Genomic DNA, 7043 nt, shown 5'->3' on the forward strand with positions numbered 1-7043 from the left:
TGCGAGTATGGTCACAAAGCCTCCAAGGTTGGTTGCTGTGGTCTCGTTGTGCACGACGGGACCAGGCATTGTGGCTTGGTTTAGGGTAGAGGCTGTGATGTGCTGGTTTGGGGCTAGTGTGACCTTTTTATAGTAAAAGGGAACGGAGTCTTCCTTCGCACGCTTGCGAATGAGACACCTTGGGTCCTGGTCATTGGTGCATGATCGACAGGCTAGGTTGATAGGTTGGGCACCGACTGCCAAAAGTGTCGGGGTCACTGTGTGCCTATCTTGCACAAGAAGCTTGGCTGGGGTTTGGTTATGGTCTGGTGGGTTGGTTTGCCTATGTTTATTGACCTGGCTAAGATAGTATCAGCCAATGGTCAGCCTGGCTCTGATACCAAGTCTGTCACGACCGGTTTTCCGGGTATTAATTTCCAGATAATGGCCGTTGTGCTCACCAGCCCCAGGATTACTGTTAGCTGATGAGCCACCAACTTGTTACAGAATTTCCAAGCAAAATACAAAATATGAAGTACAAGACCATTCTGGCCTGTGAGTACAACAAATGGTTTCTAGTGGTTGATGGCGGAAGCGGTTTGAGGATCATCAGTGTCTATGGGACTCCATTTCCCAACAGGAACAGTTGACCAGGTTAACTCCTATCTTCACGAGGCTGCTATCACCGTTGCTTAGGTTCCGGGGCTGTCATCGCGTCGCTCCTCTCCGTGCAAGAAATCTGGCCAAGACAATAGCCAGGGACAAGCCAGTGAGTACTTTGAATGTACTCGCAAACATTATGAACACGGGTATAATATAATTGATAATCATGTGCTGAAATATTCTATGATCACATCATCAGTCATAAATAAAATCTTTTGTGCACGCAAGCAGGGTATTTATATGCAACATGAACAAGCAATAAGGGAATGGAAAATAAAATGCCGCAGTCGGGCGTCTGTGCGACGCCACATAAAGGGCTTATAAAGTAAATAATAACAAGCAATGCCACAGTCGGGCCTCTCAGCGACACCACATAAAGGGATTATAAGGTAAATAATAACAAGCAATGCCATAGTCGGGCGTCTGTGCGACGCCACATAAAGGGCTTATAAAGTAAACAATAACAAGCAATGCCACAGTCGGGCGTCTGAGCGACACCACATAAAGGGCTTATAAAGTAAATAATCACAATGAATATCCAGGAGGTAGAACCATCCCAGGGATACTCAATGATATAATGGGTTAGTCCATAATAAAAATAATCATAATCATCACAAGTCACAAGTCACAATCCGAGTTCTGGTTTAACAATTTCTCCTCCGAAGACCGACACTAAGACCGACACTTGACCCGTCCCAGACTGTAGTCCTTAACCATGGACACGACTATTCGAATAGATTTAATCTCTGCAGAGGGTGTACTCTTTACCCACGAGCAACGGATTCCATTAGTCCATCGGGACTAATTCCATCTATGGCCTTTTAGTTGAAAACACACCTGACTTGCATGCACCAGCTTAACTCACCGGTGTCTGAAATCACCCACGACACCAGTCAAGCAAAACTCTAAGTGGGGAGGCTACAACCTCGCGTAGCATGGGATCAAATTTATATCGCGCGCTCTAAGGGGTGGCCTCCCCTCTCGGTCCCAACCGGAAACACCATGCCCCCGGACCAGGTGGCCTGCCTACAGGCTACAACCGATATCTTCCACCTTGGCCTCTCTGTATGGTGTGTGCTAGAAAGGGCTTGACGACTTACTGAACCATACTCTACCTGTGGTAGAGACAAGTGGTAGTACGATACAAGTATGGGGGTTACAGGAACAAGACTCGATCTACGGTCAACTCAGGAGGTTTATAATTTCCCTGCATGACATGTATAACAAATATATTTCAACCAATAGAATCACCGCTCATTATACCTTACTATGCCATACCGGACATAACCGTCCCAACGGAGACCGGCTACAAGCTCATGCCTACCCAAGGCAGAGGCTTTCCCGGATTCCTTTCCGGCATGCATGCAAGGCACATGTGGATTATTAACATCACAAGGTTATTCATTTCCAGCAGCTCGGAAATCACCAATATGCATCCATGCAAATGATCATATCACAAGAAATAACAAGTTCTCGAAATGCGGTGGTGTTATAAACGTGTCAATGGACACACGAAAAATATTATGCCGGGGTTCAGAATGCTTGCCTTCAAGTTGTGGGGTGGTGAGGTGCATCCTAAAACTTTTGAAAGTCTTTCTCCTCTCTCCAAAATCCTATTTAAAAATATTTTTGAATCAATATATAGTTTCAAAAACAGTACCAAAAAGTTGTCTGAATTTTTTTGAAATATATCTTAAAATAAACTTGTCAAAATTTTAAAGAGGACAGGAAAAGAATCACTCAAAAATCCTTCTCTGTTTAAAAGTTATAAGGGTTTTAATCCAGGGACCTTTCTGTAATGAAACAGAAAACTCTCAGGGGGCAGAACAGAAAAGTGCAGAAAACGATTCAGTTTAGAAAGCGCATTTGCCAGAATATAGTTTCAAAAAACGGTTCGTTTAAAAGAAAAACAGAGGCTGACAGGCGGGTCCCACCCGTCAGGTTTGAAAATTCAAACGGGGAGCAGAACTCGTCGGCGCCCGAGAGCTGCGGTGGTCGCCGGCGGCGATCCTCGGCGAGGCAAGGGGATCGAGGAGTACCTCCGTGATCAGTGCATCCTTCCGCGTCGGTGGGTGGTGGTGGTGGTCGCTGGCGAGCACCACGTCGACGGCGGCCCTTGCTCCGGCGGACGGCGGCTCGGCAAGTCGTGGGCCTCGTCGGAGAGAGCTGCTGGGGTCAAATTGGCATGGGGTTTAGCCTCCTAGAGGTGCCATGAGGCTACGGGCAAATCTAGGGCGGTGGAGGAGCTCTCACCAGCGAGAACGCTGCCGGATCCCGAGGCGGATGGAGGTAGCCGGAGTTGAGGAAGAAGGGCCCCTCGAGGCTCTTCCAGTGGCTGGGCGGGGTCTGGTGAGGTGGTGGAAGTGTGCGGGGGCGAGAGCGAGCTCGGAGGCGCTATATATAGCTGGCCCGAGGCGGTTGCCGTGAACGGGATAAGTCCAGCGAGCGATTACGGCGGTGTTGTGCCTGGACAGTCGGTTTAGGAGTTTGAGCATCGACTAGACGGGTTAATGATTCCATTCGGTGCATAACTCCGCAAGGCAGGGGCGGTTACGGCCTGTCCCCAACGGAACGGCCGTGCAGCCCGTCGGCGGCAGGGAGCGCGCCCTGTGCGTGCCAGGCTACGGCGACGGTGCTGCATGCGTGCGCTGGCAAGGGAGACGGCCACGCGGAGCTCCCAGGTGGCTTGGGCGGTGCCGAACGGCGTTGTGCCGCAGAGTGTCTCCTGTTGGTCGTCACGGGAGGTTCGGCCGCCGCGGAAGACGCCGGCACAGGCGGGCCAGGGTGCCACCGACGCCAGGAGTGCGCGTGCGGCGCTCTGGACAGGGAGGAGGGGCCGTGCGCAACGCGCCAGGTGCACAGTTGACGCGTGACTGAACACTGACGAAGAAACGACACTGAAACTCTGTATCTCTGAATATTTCTGAAAGTGCACAGAAACAGTGTCGGCCAAGTGTTCGACGAAATGATTTTGGTATGTGAGAGGTTCTCCTTGAGCTGATATTTGGTGGGGTGGCCTCTCATTGCATCTGGGGGCTGCCTGAATTTTGGTGGAATATTTGGAGAAGAGGAGATATGAATTTCACAAAATTTGACAAATCTGGTCCAAACTTGCAGAGGCTGAAACTTGAAAATTTTGAAAAGAGGAAGAGTGGATCTAGATGGTTCTAGGTTGTGGGTGCTAAGGACTATCCAGAGGAGTTGATTTGAGATCAAAACTCAAAGGAAATTAGGTACTTCCTTTGTAAATCACCTAGGTTCAAAATAATGGACAGAATTGTTTTGGGGAAAGAAATAAATGAAATAAAATCCAAAAATGAGTTGGACTTGTTGGGACAGAATATATGGATTGCCCCAAAGTGGAAGGAGGGTTTTTGGGAGGTTTTACCATATGAGGCATGGTAAAATCATGGGTGGTTTCAATATAAGATAAGTCCCAAAACTCCTAGGGTTTTTCTCTTAAAGAAAATAAATCCCAAAAATTAAATTTGAGAAGGGGACAAACAGAAGAAAGGTTTTTAATAACCAAACACCAGTGTTGATGAAGATACCAAAATAAAATCCTTGCCAAGGGGAAAAAGTTTTGAGAGGGAAGAAAGTCCAATAAATTCGGGAAGTATTTCACTTGAGGTAAAAACTCCATGATAATAAGAAAGGAAATGTTTCAAAAATCAAAAGTGAGTCCAGAAAATAAAAGTTTTAATTTCCTGGTAAAATTTTAGTTAACAAAACAAGGTTAAAATTTTTGGGGTGTCACACGCATCACCCTCAACGGCTCTAAAGTGACCCGCACTCTAACTAGGCGAGCATGCCCAAACGCCAGCCCGAACTAGGTATCCACACATCACTCCCTTGTGCACTGTTCCGACGATGTTTGGATATCCTTTCACTGTTCTCTTAGCTTACACGCCTATGCAACTCTGACTTTAACTCTTATTTCTTCTGGAGATATCATCTAAAACAAGCAAATCCATTTTTTAGCGAAGCATGACGGGGCTACGGGATCTGGTACACATCCTTCACACCCGTATAACCTTGTAAGTATCTGTCCTCCGAGACAACATCAAGGTCGATTCCTCTTAGTTGATCAACCATTCTCCGTGTCAAAAATGCAGAGGGGGATGCAAGGAGCACAAGGCCTGCACATCCAAGCAAGTGGTAACATGGACTTGTACATGGAATATCCCAAGCGCAAGCAGAGCTGCGGCGAGCCTGTACAACGATCTACCGTAAGTCCCTGCATTTCATTTAATTCGTACTGGCATTCGTGTATGATTTGTGTGCAGTGCCTGATCCACGAATTCAAGTTACCAGGGGAGAACATTTAACTTAAAAAATACGAAGGCACTTACACTCCGGAAATCAACATAACTTGAGAAATGTGAAGCTACATGCACTTTGAAAGCCACCTAATGATCCAAAGTAGTTCAGATTATAAACACTAAATGATGCAAGCACCAAAAAATACAAAATGCAACATGTTGTACAAGGACTACAAACATGGTCTGTGCCTGCCTGAATTATTCGTTCTCTGGCTGAAAATATCGAAGTGTAATTGCACGTATAACCAGTGCGCAAACTGCATATCAATATATCTATCCTGCCCAAGTATGCCAGTAGTTTCAAACAACATATTAGAAAAGTATTTATGCTATGTTGTCATGATATGGGGACTTTCTGGTAGATGGCCTCGACATTTCCTCAAGCTATGAAAATGCACTATAATTTGCTTGTCATCAATGCCTGCAAATCTCTGACTCTCTCAACATAGTAGATCATCATTAGACACTAAATCCTTCAATGAGCTTGCAAAATGCTTGCATTAGATCCCTCATTAGACACTATATGTTCATCATCAGGAGCATGTAAAATGTTTGCATCAAATCCTTCCTTAGCAGTCTGTTCATTAGACACTTCAGGCTCAAGAACAACATGAGCTTGTATGTTTGCACCGGAAACTTGATTAGATACATCAGATTCAGTCAGTTCTGTATTGATTGGGGGATTTATAAAATAAGTAGAAATTGGTTTCATTTTCTCATAGATTCCCTACATACAAGCAGTTTTACAACACCGTCAGGTTTAACTATTGGCCAGAAACTGAAGAGTTGAATTAGATATAATCAGGGATGTGATGTACCTACTAGTTGCGCATGCTACTCTTGCAAGTTGCGACTGTCCGTTTGCGCAAGCTCGATGCCATGCCCGTGCTGCTGCTGTTGCCTCCCACGCAGGCTACACCCTGGGTTGGATCTTCATCTTCTTGTCCTTCCGTTTGCTTGAAGCCCGGCGACTGCCCTCCAACAAGGGCGCGAGGAAGTGCTGTGTCGGTCTGTCCAGCGGCGGCTAGGTTAGGAGCGAACCAGACTGGAGGCTGGAGCGAATGAATTGGGATTTTTCCTGCTGTCGATCGATATGGGAGGCGCTCGTTTGGGCCGCGAGCCTGCTATAGGGCCTGCCTTGCACTTATGTTATTGGCCCATCCAAATTGAAACATTTTCTTCATTTTTTACATTGCCTGCTCATGCGTTGGGACGAAAAAAACTAGCGTGGGCCAACCTGGACGACTCAAACTAGGTGCAAACTTTCCAGCCACCTGAGGCAGCCGCCCATACCAGCCCCTATGGTGGCGTCGCCCCTTTTTGCGTGTATGATTGGATAGTGAAAAATATTCCAGTGGAGCTTTTGATTTACCCACAGAATGGTTGAATTGCTTGTTTCTATGAACTGAGTTCGCCAATAATGTGAAGGATGCCAGTCTTTTCATCCTATTGTAGATTGCTTAGATCTCGATATGCCAAAATTAATCGCATGAAATATACAGTAAAGCTAGTGTGATGTGTTTGGCTACAACTAGTCTGACTACACGTCCTCATATAATATATCAAGGACGCACCATCTTTCCAGATTAACCATTCGACTTACCCATGCAGTGTGGGAAGAAAGAAGTACTGGGACTGCGTATCCAAGCAATTGATGCCATGGACTCCTTTGTACAACCTTGTAAGAGAAAAATAAGTTGCAGTGTGCCTGTACAAAGAACTAGCGTAAGTTCAGTTACCTGCTTCTCGGAATTTTAGTTAGGCACTTATTGCAAAATTGTTCAATTACGTTGCTTGGCTTAATTTAGTTTGGTACTGATTACATAATGGCACATCCTGTTAATCATATTGTAGACTGTGCCTATCTATGTGTTTGATACTTACTGTTAAGAATTACCTATTTGCCTTAACTTAAATATCTACATGTTTGTTTAACTGCTTTGCTGCTGCAATAGCGGGTTACAATGATGTTAATAACTACTGCCTCCATCCCATAATATAGGACGTTTTTGACACTAGCATAGTGTTAAAAAATGTCTTACATTATGGGACGGAGGGAGTACTTTTTAGCATCCAATT

The sequence above is a fragment of the Triticum dicoccoides genome, chromosome 7B, assembly GCF_002162155.2.
Source record: "Triticum dicoccoides isolate Atlit2015 ecotype Zavitan chromosome 7B, WEW_v2.0, whole genome shotgun sequence".
Classification (NCBI taxonomy): domain Eukaryota; kingdom Viridiplantae; phylum Streptophyta; class Magnoliopsida; order Poales; family Poaceae; genus Triticum; species Triticum dicoccoides.